Source organism: Hemiscyllium ocellatum, chromosome 24 (genome assembly GCF_020745735.1).
Source record: "Hemiscyllium ocellatum isolate sHemOce1 chromosome 24, sHemOce1.pat.X.cur, whole genome shotgun sequence".
Lineage (NCBI taxonomy): Eukaryota > Metazoa > Chordata > Chondrichthyes > Orectolobiformes > Hemiscylliidae > Hemiscyllium > Hemiscyllium ocellatum.
The window spans coordinates 57246804-57260127 of NC_083424.1; the positions used below are offsets into that span (position 1 = coordinate 57246804).

The following is a 13324-nucleotide window of genomic DNA, read 5'->3' on the forward strand; positions in this document are numbered from 1 at the left end:
GAGTCATCTCCTGTTTGCTGTCTAGTATCTTAGTTAGCCTGCTTGGTGAAGGCTGAGGCACTCTTGGTAGTTTCTGTTGTGGCTTAGGCAGACACGGTTCCTTATGCTCTTTGCGGCCATGCTATGGGTGGACAGAGTAGTGGATTTTCTCCCACAGTCACGTCAAACGCTGCAGACTGATCAAGAGTTGGAGAAGGATTAGTGAACCATTTTTATTGAAGACACCAGATGTCCTTTGTGACTTTAATCTGGTACATTTCATTATGAGAAGGGGTAGAAGTTTGATTGGACAGATTCAAACATCTGGTCAAGAGAAACACAAGCACAAAATTTGGACCCGTCAGTATAGGAAAGGGTTGGGAAAGGATGGAACAAGGGGCAGTAATTTGATAGTAGCATGAACGGTGTTGTGTTTAGGATGGTAGTAATGACAACAAATATGAAAAGGGGATTTAAAACAAATTGGTCTCACCCTTGGATATATCTAATGATCCAGCCACAACAGTAAATACTTCCATAGATTCACTATTCGTTGTGTGAGGAAGTTTCTCATTTCTGTCCTAACTGGGCAACTCCTTTGCTCATTATGCCTTTCAGTCCTCGGTTCTCCTCTACCATGTCAAGCTGTCCAAGATTATTATGTGTTTCAGTATGGCCTCCTCCCGTTCTTTTAATTTCAAATGAGTACAGGCCAAAAATTAATTACCCTCTCTTCATAAGAAAATTCTTCCATCTCCCAGAATCAACCCAGCAAACTATAGGAATCCTTTAGCCCAAAGCAACATTAAATCTACACTAATCAGAACTCAACACTGAGTTCAACAACTTCAGACTATGAAGACTCTCTCTTCTCCATCTCCCAGCCCCCTAATTTCCTGCCGTTAACAGCATATGCTACATTTAGGTCTCTCCTTTCCCACCATTAGCATTCCTTTTATCTTTTACACTGGGCACATTAACCAGATGTTCCACTTACTCCCTAGCCCCCCCCCACCCCTTATCAATGAAATGAAGACAATAACTTTCCAGCAACCTTCAGCTCCAAAGAAATGCTAATTCTTTTTCTCTCTCTGCAGATGCTCCATAGTACTACTATTAAGATATTCCTAAATATTTGAAACTGCTTGAAGTTGAAAGCATTCAAAACTGAATGTAATTTAAAAATCTTTTTCACCAACCTAAACGTCTTGAAGTCAAACAATCTAATCAACAAGTCTATTTTTAGAATTAGACATGTTGAACAATCCTATAACATTCCTGAACTTTACTTAAAAAAAATACAATCTTTAAAAAAAAGGACCTTTCTCCGCCTTCAATAAGGCACATTCAAAAAAAAAGTTTACGTTTCTTTCACACACAAGATCTAACAAATTTGGACCAGTCTGTATATATTTAACTCCACTAAAGGAATTGGTAAGTAAATTCAAAAAGCCCATGAGATGTGTTTGCTTTGCTTTAATGACTCCCATTTCTTTCAGGGAAAGAAATAATCTCTGCACAAAGCTACCATGTAGTGTGCACATTTGACAAGACTCACTTATAATAACTGGTTATATCAATGACGCCATGAAGTATAACACATTGGTGACCGTTTAATGTTCAGCATTCCTGATCTGACAGGCAGATCAAAATTAGGAGAGTGATCTCTGATCTCTTCTCTGGTAAGACCAACAAAGAGAAGTGTGTTTCAAGTTCTATAGTAGTTGCAAGAACCTCAAACTTGTGCTGTATATTATGAGAAAACCTCTTAAATCAAAGGGCAAACTTTTAATCAGTCACTAGCTGCAACATGATTTTATTTTAAAATGTTAATCAGTTCAGGTTATGCCCTCTATCATTCCCATCTTTGAATACAGGTTTATCTTTACAGCTGCTGAAATTCTTTACCAGTATCTTAACATGCTTTGTCAAGTGAGGAGGTACATTAATCAGATTTACTTTTATATCATGACAGTGACATTAATCAGTTACATCCTGAATTGCAGCACAGCAACTGGTAGATGGGCAAACGATGTTGTCATTTTACAGCAGCAACAATTGTATGCAAGAGGTAAAGAGCCAGTAGGGCAGCTGGATTATTCAAAAGTGGGGACTGAGAAAAAAAATTAACAGGGCATTTTTAACATTTTGAATGGGTGTGACTTAATATTTTGCCCAAAAGAGTATCACAACTAGATTATGTATGAAGCCCTTGCATGAGGCTGATATTTACAGATATGTAAATCAAAAGGATTTACTTGTGCTAGCGATGACTGGTTAATACCACATACTGTATACTAACAATCATGGTGCAAAGGTCTTGTTGGCACAGTGTAATCCTATACCTTTGATCTAGAAGGCTTGAGTTAAAGTCCCACTTAGCCCAAATGTAGGTTATAACATCTTAATAAAAATACCTACATTAACATTCATATGTTATAGCTGTTTACTTCTGGAGGGAGGGAAAAGGGAAAAGAAACTGGAAAAAAGGTGTGATTGGAATTATCTGGTAGAACAGCCAACTCTCAAGGGAGTTTGCAAGAAGTGGAAATTCTAAACCAGTATTCCAAATGAAATCCTTCCCTCTATTGGGGGCCCCAGCTGCTTTCGTTAGAGAGGAAATCGTCAGACATTACAAAATCTATTTTTGGCTTCCACAAAAACATTTAGATTTAAAAAAAATAAATTATAGTAACTCCCAGTTAATGCTTAATATTTTGTTCTTGACCTCTATTTCAAAGCTTGGATTTTATTGAAGTAATCTCCTCACTCTTGGATCTAATAATTCAGTTGGTGTATATAAGCTTCACTGCCAAATCTGAGGCCTTATGCACTGGATTTCAAACTACAGATGTTAAGACATTTTTTTCAGCACGAGAATGAGAAGCTGATCATTTTGCAATCCATTTTAAACATTTTATTTCAAAGATTTTTTAAAAATTTCATATTTTTATTGGAAATCGGCATCACTGGCTGGCCAGCAGTTATTGCCCGACCCTAGTTGTCCTTGAAAAGGTAATGGTGAGCTGCCTTCTTGAACTGCTGTCATGGGCTGACACACAATGCCATTAGGGAGGGAACTCCAGGATTTTGACCCAGCAACAGCGAAGGAACAGTGATATATTTCTAAGTCAGGATGAGGAGTGACTTGGCGGGGAACTTGAAGATGGTGGTGTTCTTTTATATCTGTTGCCCTTGCCCTTGCCCTTCTAGACAGAAGTGGTTCTGGGTTTGGAAGGTGCTCTCTGAGGACTTTTGGTGAATTTCTGCAGTGCATTTTATAAATAGTGCACACTGTTGATACTCAGCACCAGTGGTGGTGTCATCCCATTTCCCTATCTCCAAATCAGTTGAAACAAAACACTCAAAGACACAGTATAGTTCTACTTCCTCCATCTTTATTCCGGGCCCTGGAGGGAGGCAGAACAATCGCCCATGTGCACAAAAACATGAGTTATCTGTCTTCTCTCTCTAACAGCTTTTTCTTAAGGAATTATATAGTCACTTACAGGGAGGAGCATCCAGATACGGCAATATACATATTGACTTGGTGATCAGTGAGTGTCAATAGTAAATATTAAACCATCTGCTATTACACAATGAATGTTCTTAACCTTAAATGGCTTCATATAATGAATACTTCTCATCTTATTCAACTGACCTTACATACTGAATGCTTCCAATATTGTTAAATGGCTTTACACAATGAATGCTTTTCCACCTTGTTAACCCATTACCCTTGCCTCTAGCAGCGGATTGTTAACTGCAAATTCTTACCTGACCTGAGTCATGCTCAGCTGAACCGGTTGTTTCACAAAATTCAAAACTTAACACTTTCCCTGCCTGCTCATACCCGTTACATATTCTCAGTGCAAGGAGTAGATGTTTGTGGTTGTCGTGCCAAGTGGGATGCTTTGTCCTGGATGGTGTCAATCTTCTGGGTGTTCTTGGGGCTGCACTCATCTAGTTAAGTGGGGAGTATTCCAACACACAACTGATTCGCGCCATGCAGATAGTGGAAAGTCAGGAGGCAAGTTACTCGCCACAGTATTCTTAGCCACTAAGAATACCTCTTCTTGTAGCCACTGCATTTATGTGGTAAGTCCAGTTGAGTTTCTGATCAATGATAACCTCCAGGATGTTGATAGTGGGATATTCAGGGATGGTAACACCGCTGAATGCCAAGGGGCGGTGATTAGATTTTCTCTTACTGGTGACGGTCCTAGCCTGGCATTTGCATAGCATGCATTTTACTTTCCACTTGTAAGCCCAAGCCTGGATATTGTCCAGATCTTGTTACTTTTGGACATGGACTGTTTTAGTATCTGAGGAATCGTGAATGGTGCTGAACATTGTTCCATCATCAGTAAATATTCCCATTTCTGGAGGGAGGGTTATTGGTGAAGCAGCTGAAGATGCTTGGGCCTCAGCCACCACCCTGTGGACGTCTACAGGGATGTCCTGGAGCTTAAGATGACTTATCTCCAACGACCCTGACCATTTTCCGATGTGTCAGATATGACTCTAACCACGGGGAGTTTGCCGCTGGATTCCCACTGATTTCAGTTTTGCCAGGTTTTCTTGATACCACACCTGGTCAAATACAACCTTGATGTCATAAATCTGGGACATGCTGCACAGTGACTGCACACTTCGAAGAAAATTATTTTTATTTAAAAAGTTATTGTTGCTATTATACAGATTTTATTTATTTAATCCACATTACTATGGAATGAGACAGAGGTGTATAAAGTGGCATTTTCTCATCCCTCCCGCTCACCACCCGCCAATCAACACAGAACAAGTTTGAATCTGTCGCACTGTGCAAAAAGATACAAATGGTGACTCAGTATCGTGCAGTGAAATGAAGTATTTGATCATTCACACTTGGGCTAATAGCCACAAAAATAGTTGATAACTATACAGCAAGCTTTGTATTGTTGAAACACCATATTCAAATACAGATTATTCAAATAATACAAAGTGGAACAAAGCAGAAAGAAAGCAAAACTTCACAACAATCAGTTTAAATTATGCCCAAGATATCAAAATCCAATCAAATTTGAATTTAGTATTTTGGTAATATTAACACCAATGAAATTGTCCAAAATTTCAGGGTATAAAACCAGACATTTTGAACTGTTAGGGGGTGAATTGCTAGGCCACCACCAAGTACAGACTGCCAGAACAGCTCTCTGAAAGGTACCTGGCTATAAGAGGTTTGTGCAGCAGAACATCGAAAATGCGACAGAAAAATCTGCAGAAAAAGGACTGTGCGGTGGTCACTACTGAAAATCTTATCAAGTTAATTAGGTGCTGCCAATTTTGTGGAAATTCTCAACAACTATAATAATTGGAAGTACTGGATACAAACAAGATGAAAGACACAAACATGACACTCCCTAGCTCCACAGATGCTGCCAGACAACAGAGATACAAAGACAGAGATACAAAGAGAAGATTTGATAGCTGACTGGTTTTGAAAGGTGAATTGTTTTTGTAAATCTTAAATCAGTATTGTAGAGTGGGAGGTAAAAGATAGGTTTAAAGAGAAAGCTGTAAATAGTTGTTGGTTTTAATATTCTCTGTTGAACTTAACGAATAACGTTGTTAATTTTATTTTAGAAAGCGACCTCTGAGATTGTTCTTCACTTCTCTAATTTTAACAGATTACAGCACAGGGTGAATCTTTTGTGTGGCTGATTGAAATTAGCAAAGGGGTTTGCCAGTGTCGTAACCCGGTTGGCGTCTGAACCAGTGCGATGCCAACAGCTTGGATTCAATTCCAGTCACCAGCTGAGGTTATGAAGAAGGACTCTCCTTCTCAACCACTCCCCTTGCATGAGAGTTAAATCTAGAGAGCAGCCCTATGATCTCGTAAGACTATGGTAATACATGTTAATTTGTAGAGATTAATCTTCAAATGAGCTGTTTAATTCACTGGTGCCATTTAGAACTGGATGTGGCAGAGTTGCTTAGCCTTGTCCACCACTCGCTGTTTATGTTGTTTGGCATGCAAGCAATCCAATTTTGCAGACCCTTTGACAAAGGGTCAGTTAGACTCGAAACATCAGCTCTTTTCTCTCCTTACAGATGCTGCCAGATCTGCTGAGATTTTCCAGCATTTTCTCTTTTTGGTTTGCAGATTCACCATGTTCATTCCTCACTTTTAGGTATGCCTGATGCTGCTCCTGGTATTTCTTCCTGTACTCTCCATTAACCGGGTTGAACCCCTGGCTTGATGATAATATTTGAGTGGAGTGCATGTAAGATCACGTGGTGGAGGCAAATTTGATAGGGGTATTTGAGGGGCTTTTAGATAAGCACGTGAACAAGCAAAGAATGAAGAGATATAGACATGGGCAGGCAGAAGGAAGTAGTTTCATTTGATGTAATGTTTGGCACAACCTTGTGGGCTGAAGGGCCTGTTCCTGTGACGTATTATTCTATGTTCTATGCTGCAGAATGTATTCGAGTACAATTCTGATGCTGGTGATGATCCACATCACCTCATGGATTCCCAGTCTTGAATTGCTACATCTGTTCAAAGTCAGTTCCATTTAGTACAGGGTTAGTACCACACATCAAAATGGGGTGTATTCTTAATGTGAAGACAGAACTTTGTCCTTAAAAGGACTGTGGTGGTCACTAATGAAAATCTTATCAAGTTAATTAGTTGCTGCCAATTTTGTGGAAATCCTTAACAACTACCATAATTGAAAGTACTGGACACAAACAAGATGAAGGACACAAGCATTACACTCCCCAGCTCCACAGATGCTGCCAGATAAAGCATCTCTTGCTTTATTTACTTCATTTAACTCTAGATGATTTCAAGGCTTTTCGAGCTCAATCCATGTGATGCGTAACCACAAAACATTTCTTTTTCCGCATGGGAATTCATCTAATGACTCATGTTCAGATTTAGTTTTGTTTTTGTTTAGTATCATGGTGAATCATGAAACTGGAAGATTATCTAGCATTTGCTATTTCCTTTTTAAGTCTTCATTCATGGATTGGGCAAACAGACAAGGTCTTTTCCCTGGGGTGGGGAAAGTCCAGAAATAGAGGGCATACGTTTAGGGCGAGAGGTTAAGAATTAAAAAAGGGACCTAAGGGGCAACGGTTTCAGAGGGTGGTACGTGTATGGAATGTGCTGCCAGAGGAAGTGGTGGAGTCTGGTATAATTAAAACATTTAAAAGGCATCTAGATGGGTATATGAATAGGAAGGGTTTAGAGGGTTATGGGCCAGGTGCTGGCAAATGGGACTAGATTAGGTTAGGATAGGATAGGATAGGATAGGATGTTTGTTCAGCATGGACAAGTTGGACTGAAAAGTCTGTTTCCGTAGTGTAGACGTGTATGACTCTAGTCACTGTTTGCAAGTGGAAAAGATGCTCGGACATCTTTTCATGTGGGAATGCTGTTGCATATCAGGAGACACAATCCTTGACAGAGTGTAGATGAGGTTCTAATTGCTGCAGTGTATCTTAACACACCATCCACCATGTTATACAGTTTCTTGGTGATTTAAAAAAAAAGCAGAGACAACATCAGCTCACAAGGAGCCTGAAACAGCAAGTCCCAAGAACAACATGGGAGGCAAAACCTAATAAAACAGGGAAAGACAGCAAGTAGTATCATGAACATATCAGATACATTCAACAACCTATCAGAAAGGAACGCTTAGTCGTCCCATTTTCAAGCACTTTACTACACAGTACAATTTCAGAGGAATTCTGATTCAGAAACGGACTTGCTACTTCAAAACATTTTAACATTACGACCAATGCCTCCGACAATCCTTGCCAATTTTTCAAGGAAAGCAAATTGTTCACAGCTCAGAAACAGTAAGTGTCAAAATCCTTTGGAAAACCCTCAGGAGCCAACAAATCTTTCCCCCTTTGGGGCATCATGAAAACTCACACATTGGACTTTCTCGGAGGCCAAACAATCCTTCCTCATCTGACTTCACCTTTCACTTCCTCTAATGACTTTTGGGATCTGTCCAAATTACAAAACCATGCACAAGAATCAATTTCGCAATTGTCCTCTACCTACACACTTAAAGGACAGTACAGAATGTGCAAAAAACCAAACTGGATAGAGAACCAAGGCACTAGGTGATAGAAGAATCACTCCCTCACAAATATCTAACACCTGAAGCAGAAAACCTGAATGCTAATTTCAGCTAACACTGCAGATGTTGGAGAGGACAGTCAAGAGTGTGGTGCTGGAAAAGCAAGTCAGGCAGCATCCGAGGAGCAGGAAAATCAACATTTCGGGCAAAAGACCATCATCAGGAAGAAGGGCTTGTGCCCAAAACATCAACTCTCCTGCTCTTGGATGCTGCCTAAACTGTTGTACTTTTCCTGCACCACACTGTGACTCTGGACTCTCTAGCATCTGCAGTCTTCACTTTCTTAGCTATGGAAGACACTCCAAGTATTACTAATAGAAACTGGGATCACGTTTCTTTATTCACCTATAGGATGTGAGCATTGCTGGCTAGCCAACATTTATTGTCCATCCCTAGCTGCCCTCATGAAGGCAATGGTGAGCTGCCTTCTTTGCAGACTCACAATACTATAAGGGAGGGAATGCCAAGAGTTTGACCAAACAACACTGAAAGAACAGCAATATGCTTCCAAGCCAGACTGATGAGCACCTTGGAGGGGTACATGCAGCTGATGGCATTCCCATTTCTCTGCTCCCCTTGTCCTTTTAGATAGAAGTGGTTGTGTGTCTTGAAGGTGTTAAGCATCTTGTAGCCGTACACACTGATGCTACTGAGCATCAGTGGTGGAGGGAGTGGATATTGTGAGATATGGTGCCAGTCAAGCAGACTGCTTTGACCTGGATTGTCACGGACAACTTCAGCACTGAAAATGGCCCTTAGGCTACTGGGGCCTGCGCAGGTCAAAAATTACAACCTAACTATTCTCACCCCAAATCCAGTACTTGGTCCATCGCCTTATATGCTTGCAATGTCAAAGCATACATTTGAACACTTCTTGAATGTTAAAAAGATCCCACCCTTAAAGACAGCGAATTCCAGATTTGCTTCACTTTCCACACAAAAAAATTTTTTGCTCACATCCCCTCTAAACTGCCTGTCCTCTACCTTGAATCTATGCTCCTAGTCATTGATCCCTCCCACAAGGGAAAAGTTTGCTCCTGTCTATGACCTTCACCTTTATCCATCTCAATCATTTTACCCACTCAGTCTCTTCTGCTAAAAGGAAAACAACCCAGTCGATCCAATTTCTCTTTAAAACAAAACTCTCAAGCCCAGGCAACATCCTGGTAAATCTCTACACCCTCTCCGGTCATCACATCCCTCCTGTAATGTGGATTCCAGAACTGCAAACAATACTCTAGTTGTGGCTTAACCAATGTTTTATAAAGCAGCATGAACTGAAACTCCCAGCAACAGTGGTGCCCAAAGCCTGGACTCCCGGCAGCAGCTGTGCCTGGAACTGGGACTCCTAGTGGCAGTAAGCCCGGACCCTAAGTCTTGGCAGTGGCAGTGCCCAAAACAGGTACTCCTGGAAATAGTAGGCCTGGAACCTGGACTCTTGGCAGTGGCGAGAGCAAAACTGGGGCACTGGCAGCGTCATTGTTGTTCCTGGATCAGGTCTCCTTGAGGACCTTGCAAAAACCCTGAAGCTGTGCTTGAAATCCCAATGTCAACAGATGATGAACTCTTATTAAAGTAATTTCATTTTATCCTTCTTGTTCCTCAAAATGGCGCTGGATTGTGGCAACAAAAGACTTAGCACCATATTTTCAAGATACATGATAGTATTTAGATCATAAAATCATTCATTCAAGTGCCTCACAAGTCGTCAAAATTTTTCAGTTTTGTTGGAATTGCACTCATCTGGATAAGTGGAAAGTATTCCATTATTCTCCTGAGTTATGCTTTGCAAATGCTGGACAGGCAACTTATTATCTAAAAGAGAAAGAAACTGGAGAGCTTCAGTGCAGAGGTATCTGGCTGACCTTGTGACAAATTTCAGAAAATTAATATGCAGGTACAGAAGCTAATAAGGAAGGGAAATAGAACAAAAATAAAACTTTAAAAATTCTATTCTATTATTTTATTATTTATTGCTAAAGGAAGAGAGTATAAAAAGTAGGAAAGTGTTGCTGCAATTGTACAAAGCATTAGCACAACTGCATATAGCGTACTGCATACTCCAGGTATCATGGTCCCCTTTCTTGTGCAAAGCTGTAGTCATTGGAGACAAGTCAAGGGAGGTTTACTAAATATATTCCAGAGACAAGGAGTTTGTTTTATGAGGAGAGTGACAACCTAGGTTTCAACTCTCAGATGAATGGGAGATCTAATTGAGACATATAAAATGCCAAGGGGGATTAACAAAGTAGAGGCAGAATGAATGCTTCCTCACCTGCGGTAATCTAGTTTGAGAGGTCATAGTTTTAGGATTTAAAATAGAAAATGGGGATAAATTACTTCTCTCAAAAGGATCCTGAATCTGTGGAATTCACAACTCCAGAGTGCAGTGGATGCTGGGACATTGAGTAAATTTAAAGAAGCCATCAACAGTTTTGTTTAAATAGCCCTGGGTTGAAGAGTTCTGCAGAGTGGGAAGAAAAGTGCAACTGAGGTGATGAGATGAGATCAGATATGATCATATCAAAGGCGGAACAGGCTCAAGGGGCTGAATTGCCTATTTCTGCTCCTATTTCTTCGGCGAGTCACTTGCTGCAGTATTCCTAGCCTTTGACTTGCTCATGAAACCACTGTATTTGTGTGGAATACCACTTCAATGGTAACTCTTCCCGATGTCAGCTTTTCACAATAGACATCATGGCCCGTTGAAAGCTATGGGGTTAGGCAGGGTTTGAAGGACTGGGATTAAAACTAGCGTCAATAGGAGCTAAAACACCAGAGCAATTAAGTCCAATAACTACTTTCACCTTATCAATTGCATGTCATACAAAGTCAAAAATCAGAATGTGACCACAAAATAATACCTCTTTCCTAGCATTCCACAAAATTTTAAGGTTCCTGTCCTGTAGAATTCCTCATAAGCAACTAAACTAAACCGCAGTCCCAATTCAAAACAGTAACCAATTCCCAGAGTTCACAGCAACAACCAGAAACATTTCCCTATACTTGACAAACCATTAACTGCATGCTTATACTGTACAAATTTTCAAAAAAAAACAATGAACCACAGAAACTTCTGTTTATACATCACGAACAAACTCCGCACAAAAGCCTCAAATACTTCACCAAGAGATTCAATTGCGAAACAATTGTTTTATGCCTTCCAGCAATGGCAGGATATTTTGTTAGCTCAGGGCTCGGAAACCTGCGGTTGCTGAGAGCTGCTGCTACTCCATACGCATCATCAGTCCTAGCCTCCGGTCAGCCCGAAGCACTTTCTTTCCATGTCCGCCCATACCAAGGAGGAGATCCGCCAGTGAAGAAGGGCAACCCCAATCTCCTCTCCCACAGCAGCGCCCCGAATCCAGCTGCTGGAGATTCGGAGCTTCGTATCTGGAAATATAACCAAATGCTCTCCCCAGCACAATCCAACAGCTGGATGGCAATATGAGATTTACATTAACTAATATCCAGGCGGCGGCGGCGGCTACGTTTTTAAGTACACCAACTTTACATTTGCGGATGAGGAAATGCTTGTGCCAGAATGTCATTGTTACTAGACACGATTTAAACTTATATTTTAACAAAAAGCGTTAGACGCAAAGATAAGCGATGCGTATATTTTGAAGCAATAATGAAATATTTGTGACCGTAAAATTAGTGATCTCAATAAATTCAAATGGATTGGTTATAATTACATAGCTAGTCTTTTATTAATATTATACTTGTGAGAATTGACATTTACTCCAAGATACTGCCTTGGATGAATTCAAAACAATTGCTGTTATTATCCAGATTGCTGTTGGCACAGATCATAACAAGATAGTGAGAAGAAAGATTAAAAAAGGTTAGTATATCATCTGAAGCAACTATGTCAAGAGTGTTCTATTCTATTTGCTACAACGGGCTTTGTAGGACAGCAGTGGTGCCTCTGCCTTTGCAGCAGAAGTTTAAATCTCACCTGCCCAGTGGCGTTTCAAACAGAACATAGAACATTACAGCGCAGTACAGGCCCTTCGGCCCACGATGTTGCGCCGACCTGTCATAGCAATCTGAAGCCCATCTAACCTACACTATTCCATGTACTTGTCCAATGACAACTTAAATGTACTTAAAATTGGCGAATCCACTACCATTGCAGGCAAAATACCTTCTACTTACTACATTGTCATTCATCTCAAACTTCATGGATATTCCTGTACCAGCCCACAAAAAGCAGAGGAAAAAATGTCGAATGCAACACCAGGTAGTTGACAAAAGTACTTGTTTATTTATTCCTGACAAGCCCTTTCCCACCTGCATGCCCCCTCCCAGTAACATCATACAAAAATATAGAAGCAGGTTTCTATATCGAATCCCAAATCCTCCCGTCCAACTTGGCACTGCCCTCTTAAACTGTCCTACCTGTCCATCTCTCTTCCTACCTATCCACTCCACCCTATCGCCACCACCCCCCCCCCACCTTCATCTATCTATTGCATTCCCAGCTGTTTTCTCCCCAGCCCCACCCGACTCCTATTTATCTCTCACCCCCTTGGGCTCCCCCCTCATTCCCGATGAAGAGCTCACACTCGAAATGACAACTGTCCTGCTCCTCGGATGCTGCCTGACTGGCTGTGTTTTTCCAGTACCATATTCTCCGACTCTGATCTCCAGCATCTGCAGTCCTCACTCTCTCCTAGGTGTCTACGTACTGATGACACTGAGATCCCTCTGACTGTTATCTCTTTATTCCTCTAACTATCTCAAAGTACCAACAACGTTTGCCCCAAATCCAGAAATGGATGAACAAAATCTTTCTCCAATTAAATATTGGAAACACTGCAGCAACTGTCTTCAGTTCCCATCACAAATTAAATTCAAACTCGATCCTTTTCCCTGACAAATGTCAGAGGTTGAACCAGACTTCATAATGTGGCAGGTGAGAGACATGACACATGTCTCTGCCGACCACATCTGCGGGAAGTGCACACAACTCCAGCTCCTCGAAAATAGAGTTAGGGAACTGGAGCAGGAGCTGGATCAACTGCAGATTTACAGGATTCTGAAGGGGGAGGGGGAGCAGCCAGAAATCGTGGTACATATTGGCAATGATATTGCCAGGAAAGGGATTGAGGATCTGAAAAAAGTGACTACAGAGAGTTAGGTTGGAAGCTGAAGAGCAGGACAAGTAGAGAAGTGATCTCAGGTTTGCTACCGGTGCC

At 40.9% G+C, this 13324-nt stretch overlaps 1 protein-coding gene across 8 annotated transcripts in view; it reads right to left on the reverse strand.

The window, feature by feature from the left end:
- Window positions 1-13324, reverse strand: part of specc1la (sperm antigen with calponin homology and coiled-coil domains 1-like a) — a 310876-nt gene that overhangs the window by 268848 nt on the left and 28704 nt on the right. Inside the window, exon 1 of one of the 8 annotated variants that reach the window (XM_060843839.1) lies at window positions 11247-11337. The exons of 6 other annotated variants lie outside the window; for them this stretch is intronic. The gene's annotated coding sequence lies outside the window, so the exon portion shown is untranslated. Of the gene's footprint in view, window positions 1-11246; window positions 11338-13324 lie in introns of those variants that run through there. One more of the 8 variants, XM_060843845.1, reaches the window with a different exon arrangement.